The sequence below is a fragment of the Macrobrachium rosenbergii genome, chromosome 40 (genome assembly GCF_040412425.1).
Source record: "Macrobrachium rosenbergii isolate ZJJX-2024 chromosome 40, ASM4041242v1, whole genome shotgun sequence".
Taxonomy (NCBI): Eukaryota; Metazoa; Arthropoda; class Malacostraca; order Decapoda; family Palaemonidae; genus Macrobrachium; species Macrobrachium rosenbergii.
The window spans coordinates 1,196,538-1,219,682 of record NC_089780.1 but is presented as its reverse complement, the minus strand read 5'-3'; the positions used below and the strand labels follow the sequence as shown (position 1 = coordinate 1,219,682).

The 23,145-nt window shown below is 42.5% G+C and overlaps 1 long non-coding RNA gene across 1 annotated transcript; it reads right to left on the bottom strand.

The window, feature by feature from the left end:
* Positions 1–1,222: 1,222 nt before the first annotated feature.
* On the bottom strand, positions 1,223–23,027 carry LOC136826028 (uncharacterized). Its single transcript, XR_010849502.1, has 3 exons — positions 18,750–23,027; positions 5,777–5,864; positions 1,223–1,361 (listed from the first exon to the last, which is right to left on the bottom strand). It is a non-coding gene; the product is annotated as an uncharacterized lncRNA (long non-coding RNA).
* Positions 23,028–23,145: the final 118 nt, after the last annotated feature.

The window sequence follows — 23,145 nt, the reverse complement described above, 5'->3', positions numbered from 1 at the left end:
AAGCATGGCTCTATTCTCGAGACGGCCTTTCTTTGTGCAATCACACTCACAGCAGAGAAATGCAAGAATTTCAAATGGAAAAATCTTCCCTACTCATTACCTCCTTACAAAATATGGGAGGACCACAAAAGAGTGGGCAATCTAACCAATACATCTTCATGCGAGGCAGTTTCGTGATCCCCATAGCCAAAATCAAACAAAAACACACATAGTCCCCTTACCTCTCCCCACATATCCCCTTTACCTCTCCCCATATCAGCCTGATGAATTTTCCATTTTTTTTCTGGGGATTTTCTTGAAAAATAATGCAGCTTTCATTAGCCCATGAGCAAAGAGTTTTCTACATTTTATAATAAAAAATATATATCAGTAAGGACTGGCTTGAGTGACATAACGGCTGGTAGCTACTTTGCCCATTATATTCCACTGAGATAATAATAGGAATTCACTAAGATGTTATTACAGAACGCAGCGCCACACACAGACAGGTAAAGCGATAATAAGAGACAATGATTAACATACAGTGATGCCGAAACATATATCATGCAGCGCTTGTGAAATTCTACATATGGCCAATAATTGCATGAGAGATTCGAGACAGATTAATGGATACAATGCAGTATATATATGTCAAATGGAGAGACGCGTTTGTGTCTTCACAAACAGAAACATACAGTTGATACAGAAGATTCATGGAACATTATGAGCATAGATTAGAATGCTTGCATGGCAATGCAAGTAGTGGTGATTGTACATACATTAAGACAACAATGCTTAGGGAGAAACAGACGGAAATATTGTATGGTTGAAATCGTTCCTGTAGAGGAAGAAAACGAGAGACGCCCTGTTTTTGGTCTGTCCACTCCAATGGATGATGATTGACTTTAACGCATTCAACACACGTGTTTGAAGAGACAGCCAGGTTCTACACATCCCCAGGCGTAAGGAAAGGTGCATCCCCAAACACTGGATTTAGCCCTGAAAAGTCATCATGAAAGTCTGACATCATTGCTGGGCGACAATCCTCAAATATGTTGGTAACATAGGTCCATCCACCTCTCGTTCTTCAAATTCATCATTACTTATTTCACTTATTTCATCACTTGAGAGCTCGTCACTGCTCTCATATTCTTCCTCAGAAGGAACATATTCCTCGGAAGAGATATTCGCTTTCAATCATGCTTTAAGTTGTGAAAACAAAGGTAAAATTAGAAGAAAATCGAAAAATAGATGTGTGAACCAGAGCATGACTGTGCATAAACTGATGATGAGAAGGCTGTGACGTCACAGCCAAGAATGTCCATGAGTGGCTGAAAAAAAGGAGCAGCAGCTTAGTGTTGGTTAATACAGCCTGCCCACACCTGCAAAAATAAGTAGGAGACATAAGCCAGCGCTACAAGCATTCCCTATAGCTTTATAGAGTTATGATGACATATATACGTCCTAGGTAGTGTCACTGCACCCTCTATGACATTGTAGAATCGCCACGGCACCGGCGGGCTTAGAAATGCCACACCTGGTTTGAAGCAACCTTGCTCGGAACAAGTGAGGACAAATGCTACTTTTTCATAGAAAAGAGGACTTTAAAATGCTACTTCTTTTCATTCTATGGAAGAGAGGAAATACCTTACATAAAATAATGTACAAATAAATAACATAAACATTAATATTAAATAATTTGTTTATAAAATTAAATATCAACATATCTTAATTAAATAACTTTATTAATAACATAGGTGTGTGTTGTAATTTAAGTATTTCATTGATTTAATATTAAGTATTGCAAGTGTTATATTAATTGGTCGAAGTCCCTTGTGTGAAATTGCGATCCCAGTGAAGGAGAAGCTCCTGTGTTGTAATACTTTGCCTCCTTTTCGACAGCTTTGAAGGAGGGTACGCAAACGACGACTTACCCGAGGACCTCTAGTAGCTTCCAACCACGCCTCTACCTCTTTTAATGCTTTCTTGGAGGCGGTGCAGAGTACCAACTTGGGAAGTGAAGTGGCAGGAATTTTGTTTTCCAGACGCAAACGTAGGTCGGAGAAGAGGGGCTGTCGGGCTGAAAATGTTATGGTAAATGCACTGCAGCAGGAAGCTGAGTAGAGAAGCGTAATGTGAAGAAGGCCCCGATTCACCTGGGCCTTCTCACCAGAAAGAATCGGTCTGCGTCTAGACCGTCTCAGGAGTTGAGGAGGGAACGACTTCTTTATCTCGGAATACCAAGGGACTTTATGGACTACCTTTTCTAGCTTCCTTCCAACAGAATAGACTCCTGGAGGGCGAGGATGTAGCCAAAGGCGCAGACACTTCGTGTGTAGGAGGAGGAGTAAGAGGCCCGGCAATAATAAGTTGATTGCTTTTGCAGTGAAAAAAGGTAATTTGTATTATTTAAAATGTGCAAAAACTGACTGTTAAGTATAATGTTGTCTGTAATAAGGTTAGGCCTAATGAAAATATGTGGCATAGAAGGTATGGCCATTTAGGTGTTGATAACTTAAGGCTGTTAGTGAAAGGTTTGGTAGATGGTTTGAAATTTGATGTTAATAAAGATTTGGGTTTTGTGAACATGCACTAAAGGAAAAATTAAGAAAACTGCCTTTCCACGTAATAAAAATAAAGTTGTTAGATATGGAGAACCACTTGATTTAATTCATAGTGATGTGTGTGGAAAACTTAATGAGAAATCTTTGGGTAAGTGTGAGTATTTTGTAACTTTCATTGATGATGCAACTCAGTGTGTCTGGGTTTATGTACTCAAAGGTAAACATGAAGTATCTGAAAAATTCAAAGAATGGAAGAGTTGTATAGAGAATCAGAAAGGTAAAAAGATTAAAACCCTACACACAGATAATGGAAGTGAAATGAGTTTGAGAAATTTTTGAAAGACGCCGGTATTCTGCATGAAGTTGGGTATACCTTAGTTTACCAGACCACCATGCTCATACTCCAAAACACCTGGAGCAGAACATTGTCAGTGAAAGAATGAACACAACATTGATAGAACATGTCAGGGCAATGTTGATTGGATTCAGGTTACCTCATAAATTTTGGGCAGAGGCATTGTCAACTGTTTATCTGAAAACAGAAGTCCTGCTAGAGCACTTCACCATATGACACCTTATCAGGCATTTACTGGAAATAAGCCAAATGTTCAACATTTTAGAGTTTGTGGTTGTGTTTGTTATGCTCATATTCCTAGAGATGAAAGGAAAAAGTTAGACTCAAAAGCCATAAAGTGTATCTTTCTTGGTTATGGTTCTGATGTAAAAGGGTACAGATTGAAGTGATCTAGCCAAGGAGAGAATGTTATATAATCGTAATGTTATTTTCAATGAGGAACAGCATGACGTTCAGAAGGAGAAATTTGCTAGAGTTTGAAACTCCTATTATTGAAGCAGATCTCATATCCACCAGATACTGCTTCTCAGAGGATGATGAAATGAACAGCCTGAAGCTACAGTAAGGCAGCGTCGGTAAGAGGAAGCGCACCACCAGATATGCATGGTGAGGTTTCAGTTGCTCACGAGACAAAACGAACCACCATCATTCACTGAAGCATTGATGGTGTGAAAAAGATTATTGGATTAATGCAATGAATGAGGTTTTTCACGAAAGTTTGGTGGATTGGTGACAAAACATTTTGTCCTGTTGTAAGATTTGAATCTATTCGTACTATGATTGCCTTTGGTTGTTCAAGGAGGTTTGAAACTACATCATATGGATGTGACCTCAGCTTTTTTAAAATGGTATACTTACTGAGAAGATATGAAACAACCAGATGGGCTTGTGTAGAGCGTTGCAAGGAAAGTTTGGTTTGTAAGCTCAAGAAAAGCATTTATGAATTGAAACAGACTCCAAGATGTTGGAATTGTTCTCTCGATGACAGTTTGAAAAGGCTAGGTTTTGTGCAAACTTCAGGAGATTCTTGCATTTATGTCAAGTCAGAAGGAGATCCCTGTATCATAGCTGTTTATGTTGATGATTTAATATTAGCATAAATCGGGGATAAACTGATGAAGGAAATTAAGAGTCCTCTCTTACAATATAAAATGAAAGACCTAGGTGAGCTTCATTATTTTTTAGGTGTAAAAGTTGTACAAGATGCTTCCAAAGGTCAAGTAAGGATTGGTCAACCATCTTATACTGAAAATGTTTAAAAAAATTATATGGAGAGACTGTGCTTCCAGAGACCAATCATCCATAGCCCAGTATAGTAGCATCTGACTGGCACTTGATCAATATATTTAGCTGTTGGGAAATTTATTGCATTTGGTTCTAAAAACAAGGCCTGATATCACATTTGCTAAAACTCTACCATTCAGCATTAAAACAGTGAAGCGTATAATGAGACATCTTAATGGTACAATATACTTTGGAATTTTACATAGCAATAATGGTATTTCAGAGATCACTGGGTATTCAGATGCTGATTGGGGAGGTGACACCGATGATCCCAAGTCAACTTCCGGTTATTGTTTTGTTGTGAGTTGGAGTAGTAAAAAACAGAGTTGTGTGGCTTTATCAACTGCTGAAACAGATTACATAGCGTTAGCTAACGAAGAAGCTGTTTTGGCTGCGGAAGCTAACAGGAGATTTGAAATTTGAATGTAAAGGCCCAGTGTTGATTTTAGAAGACAATCAGTCTACCATTGCTATGTCAAGGAATCCTCAGTTTCATGGTAGATCAAAACATATTGACATTAAATTTCATTATGTAAAGGATCAATATGACAGAAATGTAATTCAGTTGCAATATTGCCCAGCAAATGATATGATTGCTGATATATTCACTCATGGGTAAGTCAAGAAAATTTTCAAAAGTTAAGACAAATGTTGGGAATGTGTAAAAATTAGTTGATTTGTTGCTTTTGCTCATGCACACTGTGTTGATTAACTTTGCATTAAGTTTGAGAAGGAGTGTTAAAATTGACTGCATCCTTAATAAAAGTTCATTGTAATTTGTTTAACGCAGTCTGCCAGGAGATCATTTTCATTGGAGAGATAGGGCAGATCGTCCCATTATTTTGTAACAATGCAGTGTAACTGTTCAGAAGTAAACACACGAAGCAGCAAGGTTGCGTTTTTCTGACCCTCTGCGGTTTTACCAAGGTAATTTCACTAAATGAACATAACAAGGTTATCAAACCTAATAAACTCATCAGACTTGACTAAGTTTCTACGACTGCACTGTCACTCCTTCAGGTAATCCATAAATGGAAAGCTCCATAGTTCTGTCACCATACTTCTGACAAGTGTTTCACAATATCCTATTTGGCACAGCGGATTCAAGTGATTCCCAACTGTAGCCACAATTCAAAATCAGCCTGCAAAGTATCATTAGCCCCCTTCCTTACATCATTTAAACTCCAGTCAGGCACAGGAAACAGGTACATGACCTATTCAACCTGGCTGACCAATGCTTATCAGGGTCCACAAATCAATTTCATATTTATATTTCTATAGATATTGATGAGATGTCTGTCTCCTGGCCCAAGATTCCTAGAGCAGTGTAATCATTGTAATCTAATACCAATTTCCAGCACAAGGACTCAACCCAACACACTTATTCTCTCAAGAATACAATACTCCAGTATGGATAAGGACTACTGTGTTTCCATTGAAAAGACTATTAATTACCTATAGGTAACTGGACAGATTAGATAGACAGACTTTTAACATTCCTCATAGTGAAGAGACCCTCTGACATTGCAGTAAAAGGGGCCACTGCTGACTTATATCAAGTCATTTTCACATTTGGAATTCCATGCATGCTCACCTTGATGCTCAGAATGAAATCAGGAAGTGATGAAGAAGTCTCTGTAGACATCAATCAGACCTTATTCTTGTCACCATGACGATGCATCCTGCAAAAATGATAGAGAATCAGAAGGGTTGGTTAACACGCAGGATAAGGAACAAAGGGAGAACATTTCTATAAAGGAAACCTAGAAAGGCACCTCTGCTTACCAGTATTTACCTATTATAAAGACCAACTCACGCTAACCAAATTGCCTTTCCTAGCAACAGAGAACAGTTTAAATGACTCACAAATCCTGTTAAACTTCTACAAACTGCTACTTTCAATGCTTGTGAATATAACAAGACTGCTTCACCTAAGGGCTAAATGTCTAAGGCTGTCTACAAGCCTCTTCAATATACAATTTAGGTTACTTTAATTTAGAGACCCAAGTAAGCTTTTATGCAGCTGGCAAACTTTCCAGTGTTCATTTGCACAATGATTATTGTTAGACAGTGCATTATAAGCAAATTGCACTGTTTCTACAATATCAGTGACAGGTATTGTGTAATTCTTAAAGAAGTGTATTTGTTTAAACAATTAAAACAGACTTTAAATCATAAGGTTTTTTTTTACATAATTTAAAGATTTGAGTGAATAAATTTATGATTGATTTTATAGTTTCCTCTGTTTACTTGTTAAATTGGAATCTAGCAAATCATTGTTCACAGACAGTTTAAAAGCCTTCAAAATACAGCATACACACACGTATATATATAGAGTTATATAATATATATATATATATATATATATATATATATATATATATATATATATATATATATATATATATATATATATATATATATATATATAAATATAAATTTATATAAATATCTAGGTACACACATACATCTTCAATGCTAAATTTATAAAGGAAAAGACAAATTATTCACATACTGCTTAGTCACAATATATGGGTATATGCCCAATTCTGTTATCAATATAATTTTTATAATCCTTTTATAAAAAGGAATTACATCCAAACATAAGGGTTAAAATTAACCTAATTATTCCCACATTCCTAACCATACAGGTTTATAGATAAAATATACTGCAATACTACAAATCCTTTTTGACTACAACTTATCCTTCATGAAACGTGAAATAGTTATATGATTTTTTTCATTCTAGCCCTTCACTTCTGTGACTGACCTTCTATCAGGCCTAAATCTGCATCTTACCCCTTTCCCCATGATTCCCTGGGGCATCCAAAAGGTCATCTTGGTCCTATTACTTGCAAATCTACTGCTTTTCTGGTCAACTTTCCCTGATCTCTTCCCATGACATGTACAGACCATCTCAGTCTTTGAAATCTCAGTCAGTTTTCTAGACTCAAATTTCTGATATTTTCTTTGTTTGTAATATAATTTTCCAACTTAATCTACTGATTAATCTCTGGTCCTATTTAATTACTACTGTACCTATAAAACAAAGAATTCCCTGGGCATAGCTTGGCATAGGTGGAAAATACCCACCGCAGCCCTCGGCTTAAAAGAGTCTCAAAGTTCTCAACGAAAACTTGAGTAACTTCTATAACCAGAAGATTTTCTCCTTGATTCCTGGAATGTCCTCTTCCATTTCTACATCATCTTCATTTTCCTCTTCTTCAGAAGACACAGGAGACAATTGGTGTGCAGGAACTGTTTCCTGACGAAACGTAGGTCGCACGGAATCGAAAGTCTTGCGACCATGCCGATGTGGCGCCGAATCCGTCAGGTGTGGCGCCGCGCCATGCTGAAGTGGCGCCGCGCCAAGCTGAAGTGGCGCCTCGCCAACAGAACGTGGCGTATCCGGAGCCAGAGAAGAATGCTGAAGCGCCTGGTTGAGCCTCTTCACTGGTGCATGCGAAGTGGGAGGCTCTTGCGCCAAGACTTGTGGCACATTCAAAGGAAGCGCCTCCGCAACAGGTGCTCCCGAAGCAGCACGAGCGCCACAAAAGAACGGAATAAGATCCGTCAATTTGTCCGTAACTTGAGCGACAAAACGGGGATCTTGTTGACCGGTAGTAGGAGGAGACACTATCTGCGATGAAGCTGGACGAGATGTAGGCGCTCCTGGTACGAAATCACGCTTATTACTAGCAATGGAACGCGTAGGTTCCTTCCGACGAGGGGGAAAAAGCTTCAGGATCCTCCCAGAAGCTACAGCCCGCTTGTGGATCCGTCAACGCATCTTTTCTTAGGAACGCTGCAGGAGAGACGCGGCGCGAGACCTCTTGAGAGGGCGCAGAAGAATGCTTGGAAGCGCCTACTAATGAGGAGTCAAAGAATCAGCACCACTAGAAGACACATCCCCAGCAGCGCCTTTCTATGGCGCAGCGGAAGCATCCTGGGATTGCACAACAGGAATACTTGAGGGGTGACTGTTCTGAGCAAGCCCCACCGCTCCTTTGGCTTTCGACATGCCCTCCTGAACCAGGAGTCCGACAGGTCTAGACCTGGGAGAACGAAAATGTAACAGACACCTCCTCCACTAACACTTCACTCGAGAGCCAACTTTTCTCAATGGCTTGGCCCATCGTCTGGAAGGCTGAAAGCACTGCTGAAAATTTAGTGTCCATCTGGACTTTTTAACTCTGACACGGTGATAGGATTGGGATCAACAGGGTCGGACAAAGGTGAGTTAATAGAGAGGGTTAACAGATTGAATTACTCGCCCTACAGACTTAGCAGATGATGACCTCTGCGTAAGCCTTCCTTAACTCTGTCCTTTTCTAACTTTCGTAGATATTTCTCTAAGGCTGACCATTCATCCGTTGTTGATGCATACATTCCCTCACATGTATTCTTCTGAATTACAAAATTTACCCCTACATGAAGAGCAAACTGAATGGGGGTCGATAGCTGCCTTAGGCAATCGAGTCCTACAGCCTAAAGCACAATATCTATACTGAGAACCAGAATCAGACATATTGTACAATGAATTAATTCCAACCACAAATTGCAAAGCGCTAGCTAGCAAAAAACCACAAAGAAATACTTAAGTATAACTTGCAGACAAAAAATTCAACCAAAAAACGAGACCGTGTTGCCGGTCTCTCGGCAGAAAACTTAATGGGTTCTAGAACATTGTTGTGATAATTCCCTTATTATTTATAGAGGGCGCTTGGTAGAGGATCACCTATAGCGAGACGCTAGCGCTGGCCTCATTTGCCAGAGATGATAGCATATGTAACTGGCTTCAGGTAAGTTCTATAAGTAAAAATGAAATTTTTATAATAAAATAAAGTTTCACTTATACTTACCCGGTTACAGCTGTCGTCTTTGACGTCACGGCAGTATTCAAATTCAAGGCTTAGCGCTTATCACATAAAAGGTGATCCCTCTACCCCCGCCCTCTATCGGGGTATCGGGAACCGTCCCAAGAACACGTCATAAGTTTTTGCCCAACTGCCCAGGTGAGGGGAGGAGGGAGGGTTATGATTATGTAACTACCGGGTAAGTATAAGTGAAACGTTATTTTATCATAAAAATTTCATTTTCACTTATACAACTTACCCGGTAGTTACATATAGCTGATTGGCACCTTGAGGAGTGTGTGGGGGCACTGGCAGCTAATAAATTCTTGGAATTATCTACTTATAAGTTAGACATAGGTTCCTTACCTTTAAAGGTAGCTGACTCAGGTTACGCTTGTAGTCTGTTGGCCTTTATATTGTGCCGAGAGGATATATGGATCCAGGTGTCGGACACAATAAAAACAGTACCTGCCGAGAACATGGCTGCGACGATAAGTCTGATGCCCTTGATCAGGCGCAGTACAAACTAACAAACGTAGGATCACCTAACATTACCATAAAACCAATACTAAAGATTAAAACTGAAGATACTAACACATCATGTATCTCCAGGCAACCTTCAAAACAACAACCCCAACACCAAGGTGAAATGTTAGTTAAGGAGCGACCTTTCACCTCCCCCCAACACCGTGTCAGTCGCACAAAGGGCCCCAGCGTACTGCACTCTTCTTCTCGAAACAGTTTGCACGCCCACTAAATAATGCGATGCAAACACTGACTTGCATCTCTCCAAAGGGTGGACTTAACCAAGTCCTTCACAGACAAGTTTCGCACAGAGTCGAAACCCGCTTCTAATTCGTGCGCTTACCTAAGAATACTTCCACTGAGTCAAAACACTGCTCATGAGCTGGTCAGGCTTCTCAAAAAGAAAGAAAGGGCATTCTTAGAGAGGCCTAGAAGGATTCTAACCGAGCACCAGAGGTGTGGTCATTGGGATCTCTGAGCTCTTTTTCGTTCTCTGAACGTAGAACTTGAGAGCTCTCAAGAGCATGAGGTACCTTTCGGGTTCTTTCGGACCCACCACCACCCGGGAAAGGTCCCACTGAACTAAGCAAGGTCTAGACGGGTCTGCTCTGGCTAAGAAACCAAGAGTAGACATGTTATTCTTCCCTAGCAAAATTACTCTTTTGTCAATCGCATAGCTCACTTACTCTCCTGGCTGTTGTAGAGCTACCAAAAAAGAGTCTTTTCTTGAGATCCTTCAAGAGATGTTCGGGCCATCGGTTCAAAGGACTGAGACCGTGAACCATCTCAGCACTACGTCAAGATTCCACGCCACTGGTCTCTTCTGGTCTCTTGACGTATTAAATGATCTAACTAGATCTGGAAAGGTCTTGACTCAAAGACACTTCAAGACCCCCATGTCGAAAGACCGAAGCCAATATGGCTCTATTTAATGGTAGGTACAGCAAGCTTTTTCTCTCTGTGGAGGAACAAGAGAAAATCGGGCCATCTGCTATAGACGTCGAAGAAGAAGACCCTGTGCAGTCCCCCTTCCACCCCTTCTGCATTGTCCCTGTTATGAAGACATCATCGGTGTAGAATATTTATCCTTTGTAGGATTCATTCATTTAGCAGGCCCTTATTATTACCTGCCCAGTAATTCGTCATTCTTCTGATCTGTGTTTGTTATGTAAATATAATTAGTTAAGAGAACCCTTCAGTTTGCGTAATCTTTTCTCATGTGAAGAAGGCCTTAAGGTACAGCATTTCCCTTGCTTTGTTGTATGTAGCTCATGAACCTGCTAGCAGCGCCTAAGCGCCGCCCATATAAGTGACGTCATTGTCACGAGCTATCTGTACTTCCGTCTTCCGCTGTGAGTCAGTTGTAATGAAGATACGAAACCATGATGAGTATCATTTCCTGATCCTGCCTAGCATTAGACCCAACATGGCGCAGTGAATGAAGAAGTAGGACCTACAGCCATATCCATAGTACAGCATGGCACCACCGCCGAGACGACCCTCGTTTGCATCCCCCAGGGGCAGAATTGCAAGGACAGGAAGTTCAGGAACCGGCGTCAGGATATCGCCGGCTTCAATGCTGCAGGCTCAACACGTGCTATAAACCCAGCAACAGGCCATCCAGAACCTTCAGGCTGAGATAACAGCGTTGTCACTCCGGGGTAGCAATGTCCCCCAACCAAGGATCCCTTCATCAACAGCTCCAGAAAAGTGCGAGGCTGAGGTGTCCCATGCAGCCTTCAGGTCTTGGAAACGGTCAATGGAGTGTTGGTTGCAGCTATACAAGGTGAAGCCTAACAAGGCTGTTCATCACATAAGGCTACATTGTGTCCCGATATTGCAACGTGCACTTGATTCTAGATATACCGACGCGCAGTGGAGTGCCCTCTCTACTGAAGGGGCATTCAATGCAGTTAAGCAATTAGTGATAAAAGCTCCTAATCAAGCAGCGCAGTGGCTAGAGTTTTTTGATTTGGCCCAAGAGCCTAGTGAGTCCTTTAATGATTTTTTTATTAAGTGTACGCAAAAGGCTACTGATTGTGCATTCACTTGTCCTAATTGTAATCATGATTTATCTGAATATATGCTATTGAGCAAGCTCATGGTAGGCCTAAATGATAAAGTGCTAAAAAGGCAAGTATTTCAGTCGTGTAATGATATTCGTAATATCGACTCCCTCAGAGTCATGTGCAGTGCGTTTGAGGACGCCCGTGATGACGCCCTTCGTAATAGGGCATGGCCTAGCAGCTTCCCTAGAGCAGCTGCTGCCGAAGTGTGTGAGGAAGAACCCGAGGTGGCTGCCGCCCTTAATAAATATGACAAGAGTGCCCCTGTGAAAGTACAATCACGCCTCTGTGGTAATTGTGGTATTCGTCATGCCTCTGGGTATTCCTCATGTCCCGCAAGAAACACGACATGTCACGGGTGCAGTAAAACTGGACACCTGAAGAAGTGTTACAGAGGGCGGAGCGCCAAGAAAAACGTCAGTGGTCTGGCAGAGGAGTCGGACATAGTGAGTGCAGTGACTGCAGTTGTCGTAGCGGCAGAGGCAAGGTTGCGGAACGGGCAGTCCCCACAACCAACTATTCGTGTTGATGTATGCTTGGCCAACTCAGCTGAGTGGTCCGGTGTACGAGCGGTGCCGGACACTGGTGCCCAGGTTTGTGTTGCGGGACCCGCTGTTCTTGCGACGTTGAACGTGAAACCGGCTGCGTTGAGGTTGAAGGGAGGGTTGCGAGACTTTGCCAACCTACATCTGAAGTGTTTAGGGTCGACCTTGTGTACTATAGAATACAAGGGGAGGCACACAACCCAGGAAGTGTATTTCGTAAAGTCTTCCATTGACTTTTATCTATCCTTGGACGCTTGCAAGAAACTAGGTCTTGTGCCAGAAACGTTTCCAAACCATGCCCCCTTCTCGGACTCCGCCCCCACAGCAGCAAGTGCGACCCATACGTCCGTCGAAGCAACCGATCAACCTGCAAGACCGTCGACCATCCCGTTTTCCCCTACTGAGGAGAATATTACCAGATTGGAAGACTGGTTATTAGCCCATTTTTCGAGCACGACCTTCAACACCAAGAGAGAGCCCCTCCCGGTAATGGAAGGGAAACCCCACCGTATCCACCTATTACCTGATGCAGTTCCTTATGCCTGCCACACACCTGCGTCAGTACCCAAGCACTGGGAAAAAGAGGTGAAAGCCCAGTTGGAGGAGGACATTAAGAGAGGGGTCTTACAACGAGCTCCCCCTGGGGAGCCCACAGAATGGTGTTCACGTATGGTGGTCGTGGCCAAGAAATCGGGGCAGCCAAGACGTACAGTCGACTATCAGAAGCTCAATGCAAGTTGTAGGAGGGAGACCCACCATACCCCAACGCCCTTCGATATGGTATCCAGCATTCCCCTCTGCTCATACAAGACTGTGGCCGACGCCTATTGGGGATTTCACCAGGTGGAACTGGACAAGGAGAGCATACCCCTAACTACATTCATCACACCTTGGGGCAGGTATCAATACCGAAGGACACCAATGGGGCATTGTTCTGCCTCCGACGCATATACACGTCGTTTCGATGATGCCATTGAAGAAGTACCCAGGAAATTCAAGTGTGTGGACGACACACTCCTCTATGATTCAAGTGTGGAAGGGGCCTTTTGGCATGTGTATGACTTCCTCGCAGTCTGTGCATCTAAAGGCATCACCTTAAAACCAGAAAAATTCAAGTTCTGCAAGAAAGAAGTGGAATTCGTTGGGTTTGACGTCGGTTGGGACTCCTACAAGCCTTCAGAAGATTGTCTATCCGCCATCAGAAGTTTCTCGATGCCCCAAAAGCCCACAATATCTGACATTAGGTCATGGTATGGTTTCGTCAATCAGCTGGCCCCCTTCCTGACAACAGCGCCTATCATGACCCACTTTAGAGACCTACTGATGAAGCCCTCGGGCAAACAGGTCTATTGGGATGAGCACCTTCAGGAGAGGTTTCGTCAAGTGCAAAACACCGTCTGCAAGTTAGCCAAGGATGGCCTCACCTACTACGACAAGCTGCGACCGACTGTTGCAGTCACTGACTGGAGTAAAGAGGGCGTGGGATTCGTCATCCTCCAGCAATATTGCAGCTGTACATCCGTCGACACCCCCTTCTGCTGTAGAGATGGTTGGAGAATAGCGCTTTGTGGCAGTCGTTTCCTCACGCCCGCCGAGTCTGGGTATGCAGCTGTGGAGGGGGAGGCCCTTGCGGTGGCCTGGTGTTTAAAAAAGGCGCGGCTGTTCTTACTGGGCTGCCCGAACTTGACAATTGTCACAGATCACCGCCCTTTAGTTAAGTTACTAGGCAATAGAAGTCTCGGCGATATTACCAACCCCAGACTGTTTAGATTGCAGGAGAAAACATTATTGTATAATTTCCATGTTAAATACCTACCAGGCAAGAGAAATCATGCTGCTGACTTCCTCTCTCGATTTCCTGCCCTGAGGACCGCGCCAGATAGACAGGATGAGAGCTTCAACGAAGAATTAATGATTGCCATGGTGTCAGCAATCACAGAAAACCTACAGGAGCAGTGCACCATAGATGAGAAAATTGTTGAAGAGGCCGCCCTGGACGACCCAGCATATCAGCTACTAGTCGCTCGAGTGACTGCAGGGGACTGGAACCCGAAGAAATCCCAAGAAATTGCATGTTTGAGGCCCTTCTACAGCGTCAGGGAACGTTTGTCTACATCTGGCAACCTGGTCACATACTGTTTCAACGACAGCTGCATCCGCCTTGTCATTCCCGAAGGGCTCCGCCATCAGGTAGCCGCCAACCTTCATGCTGGACATCAAGGCCTTGATACAATGTTGAGAAGAGCGAGACATTCAGTCTATTGGCCGGGCATCGAGGGCCACCTCCAGCATCATCGTTCACAGTGTACATCGTGCGACGCCCACTCACCATCACTGCCTGCCGAAGTCATGAGGATGACCCCTGCCCCAGAGTATCCGTTCCAACAGACCGTCATGGACCTGTTTCAGCTTGCAGGACACACGTACATGGCATACTGTGACAGGCTTACAGGCTGGCTAGAAATAGCCCACTTCCCTAATGGCACCTCGTCTGCAAAGGTCATGACAAAACTTAGAATTACTTCACTCGGTGGGGAACACCTGAACAATTGTCTACGGACGGCGGCACCAACCTAGTGAGCGAAGAAATGATGGCCTTCTATAGGAGATGGAGAGTTGACATACGCCTATCATCTGCCCACTACCCGCAGTCAAATGGGAGAGCCGAGGCCGCGGTTAAGTCCGCAAAGAGGATAATTAGAACAAGTATCAGTGGGACTGGGAGCCTCGATAACGACAAGGTGTCATTGGCCATGCTACAGTACCTGAACACGCCCTTGAGGGGTATAAATAAATCTCCGGCACAACTGGCAACTGGGAGACAGCTACGCGATGGTGTTCCGACCGCAAAACTCAACTATATGGTAGACCGCCACTGGAGGAAATCCATTAGAAAAAGAGAACGTCAAGTAGCAAAAAGAAATAAGAAGATAATTGACAGCGGCACCAACAGGAGGCTCACGCCCATACAGCCAGGCACACACGTTAGCGTTCAGAACCAGATGACTAAGGCCTGGGACAGGCTGGGAATTATGGTCGAGCAACGACCTCATAGGCAGTACACAGTAAGATTAGATGGCAGTGGGCGTTCATCGATAAGAAACAGACGACACCTCAAGGTCATTGAACTGCCCGCCAGTGAGCCAACAGGAGCCACTCCTACCGAAGACGAAGTGGCTCATAAGCCTAAGTCTTCCCCATCAACGCCAAAGGTACGGCCCTCAAGGAAGAGAGAGGCCCCTGCCTGGATGAACGATTATGTATAATTAACCATGCTTTGATTCTGCATTTTACAAGATGAAAGTGTTTTTTTTTTTTTTTTTTTGCTGAGTTTAAATGTACCTTGAGTTCGTATTTGCTGATGTGATGATTATTTCACTTTGTATGTTAGTGCCACTGATGTTGAACTCTCTCTCTCTTTCACTCTCTCTACTTTTACATCATCTTGATGTTGCCATTACTCGTTATGAATGTGGTTTGCCATACCTGTCTCGAATATTTTTCTTTAAAAGTGTTGGTCATTTCGCTTGTCATATTGTCTGTCTTTAGTGTTGCCAATGTGTTGTCAATGATAAGTTGGAAAATATTACCCTCTTCGTAATATTTTGGGAGGGAGATGTAAGATGTATTAGCTCATGAACCTGCTAGCAGTGCCTAAGCGCCGCCCATATAAGTGACGTCATTGTCACGAGCTATCTGTACTTCCGTCTTCCGCTGTGAGTCAGTTGTAATGAAGATACGAAACCATGATCGAGTATCATTTCCTGATCCTGCCTAGCATTAGACCCAACAGTCCCGCTGTGTTATTGCATTGTGGAAACATTTTTGTCTTCAAAATTCCAGGCTTTAGAGAAGTACGGCACTTTGAATACATGGTATTCTACAATGGGTATTCAGAGAGCAGCAAGAAAGAGAATTCAGCAGCCCAAGGGAAGCACAAAGAAATATCAAGGCAATTGTTAAGTAAGAGTGATTCCCTTGAGCAAACAGAGCAAAACTTTGAACATTAACAAGGCATCTAACTGCTCATTATAGCTGAAACATGGCACTAGATAGAAAATGGAGATCTTGCAGGAATGTGACCACAAAATGCTATAAGATTCATGGCTGGAGCTCTTTATTACAAATGGGAGATGTGATAGGAACAAGTACTTGTCAGCCAGTCAAGGAAGTATGCAAATTATCAAGATCAAGACCAACAGGAAAGCTATAAATCATGACAAAAATGGTACAAACGATATACTGTATAGACCACATGGAAATTCAGGCCAAAGGTACACAAGAGAGTGCAGAGGACATTTCCCATCTAATCTAATGTAATGATTAAGCAAAGTTTGCTAAATCTTTGCTTCAAAGTTATGCGGAGTTTCATAGATGGTGTCTCCTGTGAAAAAAAAAATGGCTGACTAGTGTAGGCCTAAATGAATTCAACTAATAATCATTTAGAATCTAGTTTAATCAACTTAATACAACAGAAGGGATAGGGAGTAACATTCCTCCAGCCCTACACATCACATGCACTCTGAATATCTTTTTTTATCAGAATGATTTTAGACAGAGATTTTGAGGGCGAAAGAGTGAGGAAGAAAGTCTGAGAGAAAGATGAGAAACCAAAAGAGAGAAAGAGAGACCTAAAGAGAATAAGATTCAGGGAGAAAAAGAGAGACTGAAGAGAAAAAGATTCAGGAAGAGAAAGAGACTGAAAGAGAAAAATATTCAGAGAGAGAGAGAGAGAGAAAGAGAGTGAGGGGGAGAAAGAGAGAGAGAGAGAGAGAGAAATTATCTGTTAAATTTGTATAATTCCTCGCATAAGGAGAGAAAGATGGAGACCTTAACTAAAACTAAAAGCAGGAGACTTGTCCTCCTCCAAAGATGCGGCTTCAGAGTCAGAACTCATGTAAAGCCCATCAAGTACCCTAAGTATGCAAATTAGCAAGATCAAGACCAACAGGAAAACCACAAATCATGATAAAAATGGTACAAATGATATTAAAAGGTACAGAATTAAGTGAAGGGGACATTTCCCATCTAATCTAATATAATAATGAAGCAAAGTTTGCTCAATCTTTGCTTAAAAGTTATATGGAGTTTCATAGATGGTGTCTCCTGTGGAAAAAAATGGCTAACTAGTGTAGGCTTAGATGAATTCAACTAATTATCATTTAGAATCTAGTTTAATCAACTTAATACAACAGAAAGGGGTGGGAGGTAACATTCCAGCCTTACAAATCACATGCTCTCTCGTCAACATCAGCAACTGCATAGATTTTGTGTGGCTGATAATCTAAGCCACACAAAATCTATGTCATATCTAAATTAGGGTAAATCTAGTTCCATAATTTCAAGATTAGACACACCATTCATTGGTCTGTGAAGCCTGAAGGCTGTCTGAACTTTCAATGTTTTAATTTAATGTCTGTTGATTTCACTGGACAATGCACTGTACACTATAAGTAATTATGGATTAATATTCAATACGTATACCTGAAATTCACAGCTTTCTGCAGAATCATGTTACAGAAATACAATTACATTTTTTTTTGTTTCTTGCAATGTGGCCCCCCTCCATGCATGCACAGACAAAAGGCAGACAGAGCTTTTTGTCTGTTTCTTGCAATGTGACCCCCTCCATGCATGCACAGACAAAAGGTACACACAGGCAGACTGCATTGGGAAAGAAATTGGATATAGTAACTGTGTCAAGGTAGGACTCATTTCAGTTATGAATAATTTACCAGAATATTTTACTTAATATTCATCAAGGGTCCAGTTGCTTGCAACTTCCAGCCTGTATAACCTCTGTCCCGTCCCCCCAAACCACCTCACCATCACAAACCCACACAATAAAGAACCCCATGTCTTGTTATATTAAGGAGCACACTAAAGTGCATAAGTGCTGTAGTGACAGACTTACATGTCTGAAGGTAACAGGAAATATTAATTTCAAAAAGCAAATATGGAAGACATTTTGCAACAATAAACTGCAACTTCTTTGTTTATCAGCTCCATAATCACTTATCATTTTCTGCCTGGCTGCCAATTGCTAAATAAATTCTATAAATTCTATATAAATCTCATCTTAAGTGTGAAGTATAATAAAGTGTTATGGAAATCTCTTAAAATGAATTTTAAGTGTAAATTCCATGTTAGTTTAGGAAATATGAGGTCTTCTTGTTAGCTGTAAGACACCTGGAAAGTGTTCAAGTCTTCGCTGTAATATAGGGTGTCTGTTCCTTAACAGACTCTGCTACCTAACAGAAATCTGTAAAATACCCAAGTGCAGGGTATCAATAGGCTCTTTGTTCCTTAACAGACTTTGTTCCTTATCATAAATCTAGAACATATTCAAGTACAGACTTTAAAATAGGGTCTGCATTCCTTAACCAGAAATCTAGGAAATATTCAAGTGCAGGCTATGATATGGGGTCTGTTGCTTAACAGACTTTGTTACCTATCAGAAAGCTAGATCCTACAGCATCCGTTAAGCAGAGGTACTATTTCCTATCCTAAGTTGAATATTATAAGAGAAAAAAGAAGGAAAATGATGAAAAACACAAGATGAATTGAACACTCACCATCTTCTTCTTCTTGTTGAGGTCCTTCAGTGGAGGATTCTTGCAAATCTGCAAAAGTAAGAGACAGAATGAGCTGGCTGTGCAGCATTGCAGAATTGACTTATCACTTGCAATTATCATTCTAAAAAACTCTTTCATTGTATTTACAGCAAAAAAACACAGCAGAGATCAGGATAATGTCACATATAGTGAAATCTTCACTCATTCCAGCTCTAATTTTCCTTTTTCTTTCACAGATTGATATATAGAGCAGAGAAGAAAGGAGGTCTGGCTCTTCATAATTAGAGCCTTTGCTGTTGAATCATCAGACAGGTAAGTTGGTATCAATATTTATTCATTGAATAACCAATATTTATTCATTGAATAACAAGTAAAATAACCTTTCACTCAAAAAAGGCAAATTAACATTTGCTGGGTCAAATCAGCTCTTGATATTTCAAAGATAAGGAATTTTATCTCCACTATTCAGTGACTATGTAATTTTGTGACGCTTTGCTAGGTAAAACAGCATCCTCTGCACATTCCAAGTCTGCTAAGATGAAAAAGAAAGCAAATTTGATCCAAGGTCATCGAGTCACACAAAGGCTTTTAATTCAATATTTCCTCTACAGTTACAGAGCAAAGGTCTTTAGTTTTAATACAATTAATACCCTTTTTTATAATTTTAATACTTTTTGCTCAACAGCATTTTGTACCAATAATTAGATTTTGAAATCCTAAACATTCTATTTTAGTCACTGATTAAGCAATGGGGTAAATGCAAAGCGTCGGAGAATAACGTTAGGTCGGGGTTCGTTGGAGCCAGAGACTTTCCTGTCGAGAATCTGTCTTCTGCTAGCCACCATCTGAGGCCTTCTTTTATCTGGGGAATGATGCTGAAACTGAATGGGTCCGGGAACAACTTCCTTTTCCAATTGGCTTTGAGGTAAAATTGTAGAGCTCTTGTACGAAGCCTGCCTAATGGAACGAACTTCTCGATGGAAGAGAGAGTTCCTAGAAGACTCATCCATGCGTTGGCTGAGCAGGAGTTGCGAGTTATGAAGTCCTGGGCTTTCTTGCGGCAAGAAATTATCCTTTGTTGGGATGGAAAAGTCCGAAAACTCTGAGAGTCTATCACTATCCCCAAATATAGAATAGACTGAGTTGGGACTAACTGAAACTTCTTGAAGTTTATCAAAAGTCCTAATTATTGGGCGAGACGAAGAGTTATACAGAGAAAACTTTATTCCCAAAAGATGTAGCCATTTCGTTAGGGGAGCAAGTACCCGAGTAAAAACTTGAGGGGCCGTGGATGGTCCGAAGCAGAGTGCCTGAAACTGGAAGACTCTTTCTTGGAACACGAATCTTAGATACTTCCTGGAGTCCGGATGAACTGGAATATGGAAGTAAGCATCTTGCATGTCGATCGTAACCATCCAGTCTCCCCGATGGATGGCCGACAAAACCAACTGATTCGTCTCCATTTTGAATTTCGTTGTCTGAACGAAGCGGTTCAGGACACTGACGTCCAGGACAGGTCTCCATCCTCCTGATGACTTGGGGACCACAAAGAGGCGACTGTAAAATCCCCTTGAGTTTACATTTTCGACTATCTCCACGGCTCTCTTTTCCAGGAGAGCTGATACTTCCCAAGATAGGGCTGAAAACCTCTCTGAGTCTACTGAGTAGGCTGCTAAGTTGATGGGAGAGGTTACTAAGGGAGGTTTTTCCCTGGAGGGAATTGTATATCCTTCTCGTAATACCTTCAGCACCCACGGTTCCGCATTTTTCTTCTCCCATACTGGCCAGAAATGGGAAAGTCTTGCTCCCACTGGGACACGGAGGACCGGAGTCTCATTTTCTAGGGTTGGATTTGTTGAAGGGTTTCCTAGATGGTCTGGAGGTTCGGAGGTTGGTTCTAGGTCAGGACTGGATGCGGCCTCTACCTCCTCGAAAGGGATGTTGCTGCAGGGGTAAGGACATCCTAGGAGTTGCAGTTGAAGTGGCTCTTGCAGGAAACTTCGTTCTTTTGGTGGACTGAGTGATGAGGTCTAGAGTTGATTTCTTTTGTAAATCGACTGAAATCTGATCTAGAGTGCCTTGTGGGAACAGATTATCCTTGTCTAGGGGTGCAAACAGAAGTGAAGAACGTTCTGATGGGGAGACCCCTTTTGCCGTAAACGAGCACCACAAATCTCGCTTCTTGAGGACTCCCGTTGTGAAGATGGTAGCTAGTTCTACTGCTCCATCTCTTACAGCTCTATCCGCGCACCCCAGTACTCCCAGCCAGTCCGAAGTGAAGTTTTCTTTCAGGGACGCACAGTCTTCTATTTTCTTAGCTAGAGCTCCTACCGTCCAATCTAGAAAACTAAAAATCTCAAAGACTTTGAAAATATCTTTGAGAAGATGGTCCAACTCCGAGGTTGTGAAAAGAATTCTGGCTGAAGCGAAAGCTGAACGATGAGAAGCATCTATGATACTGGAGAAGTCTCCCTGAGAGGAGGCAGAAACTCCCAAGGACGGAGCTTCTCCAGTTGCATAAGACACGTACTTCTGTCTTATTATGGGAGGAGGAGGTGCACAAAAGACTGCCTTCCTGACTTTCCTCTTCTCTGCTAGCCAGGCATCCATGCGGCCGAAAGCTTTCTCGATGACGAAGACAACACCATACGCGGAAGTCCGGCAGTACCTGGTGGTTGACGCATGCTCAGGTAGGCTGAACCCAGAGATAATGGAACGACTGGGGAGAAGGACGACGGGTAGCAGACCAGGAAAAATCTGAGTAGAGCCGAGTAAAGAGAGGTGGGTTGTTCTTCTTCTGCAGGCTCCTCGGCGGACAAAACGGGCAATCCTGGGGGTTCCACGGTGTCCTGTACCGCTGGAGCAGGTTTTTCAAGAAGGCTCAAAACTTTGTCAAGTCGGAGTTGAAGCGGCGCCAAAGAAGGGTCTTGAGAGGCCAACGGAAATTCTTGTTGCAGGGTCACGAAAACATAAGAAGTGGGGTGGAAGGGAGAGGCACCCCCATCGACTGGGCGCACGGACAATAGGCGCCCACTCGTTGAAGCAGACGCTGACTCTTTGGAAGCAACTGCATTGTCCGTGGACGTTTGGCGCGCCAAGGATGGGCGCTTTGTGATCTGACGATCCTGTTCCGAGTAATCAAAAACGGGTTCTTCTGACTTGGAAACTGTGTGCTCCCGAACAGGTAAGCCGAGAGCTGCGCGCGCAGGTGATGGGCGCTCGGATGCCGAACGATCTGTGAGTTGTCGCTTATGCACATTTCTGACGTGCACTGGGCGCTTTCTTGCACGTGAAAGGGAGCGAAAATCTCTTGTTGGCGAATCCCAGAAACTACAAGAAGGGAGAGGGCTACGTTCTCTCTCTATCACTCGCTTACGAGACGGGGGGGGAATCTGAATCCATTGAAGCGCCTGGCCTTTTCAGTGGCCTAGATACATGTGCAAAACGGTCACTGCGTTTCTTCGATGTGGGAGAGTCTGAATCACTTGAAGAAAGGGTATGGGTATCCAATCTAATACCTTTCCAACGGTATTCTTCCGCAGCCTGGGATCAGCGGACAACAGGCTCGGATGAGGCGACGACTGCTCATGGGCAAACCCCACCGACCTCCCTTGGACTGCCAGTTTGCTTCCTCCCATGTTTGCAAGGGGAGTTTAGCAGGGACCTTGGTCTAGGAGTATCGGTGGGACGAACAGCCGCCCCCTCCACTGACACATCACTCAACACAACACTACTAAATTTGTCCATTAGGACCTTCACAGAGTTCCCAATTTGGGAAACAGTATTCACAAGTAAATTAAATTTTTTATCTACCCGTGCTTCTAAGCTGGCAATGGCATTGGGTTCAGCAGAATGAGAGTTAGGTACAGGAGTGACATGAAAAGCTGGAGGACTGGAAATGGGAGAAAAAGCTGTCACAGTGTACTGATGGAAATCCTTCTTTTGAATTAATGACAATACCCTTCATAATTGGTGAACTGGAAAAACGAATTGGTTTTCATCTTATCAATAAGTTGAATTAACCACTCGAAATTGAGATTGTCTATGATCGAGTGTGCGTACGTAAGTGCGTAAGTTCAACCAAGTGCGTAGTTGCGTAAGCTCAACTCTCACTGTTCAAGACGTGTTTGGCGACTTGAGAGGGGAAAGGGATGTAGCTCCCCTTATTTTCATTTGAAATGCCACATTTCTCCCTTGTAAAAGGTATGCACATATCTTAGTTTATATTGTACATGTTGCCATAACACTTAATAGTGTTCTTGTGTATCTTCACCTTGATGTAACAGCAAATTGCCGAGAGTTTTTATGGTAATGTTACGTAAGTAGTGATATTCTTCCATAATTTTATGAATATATATCAATTCTTGACTCCAATTCCACCTCTTATGCATGAAAA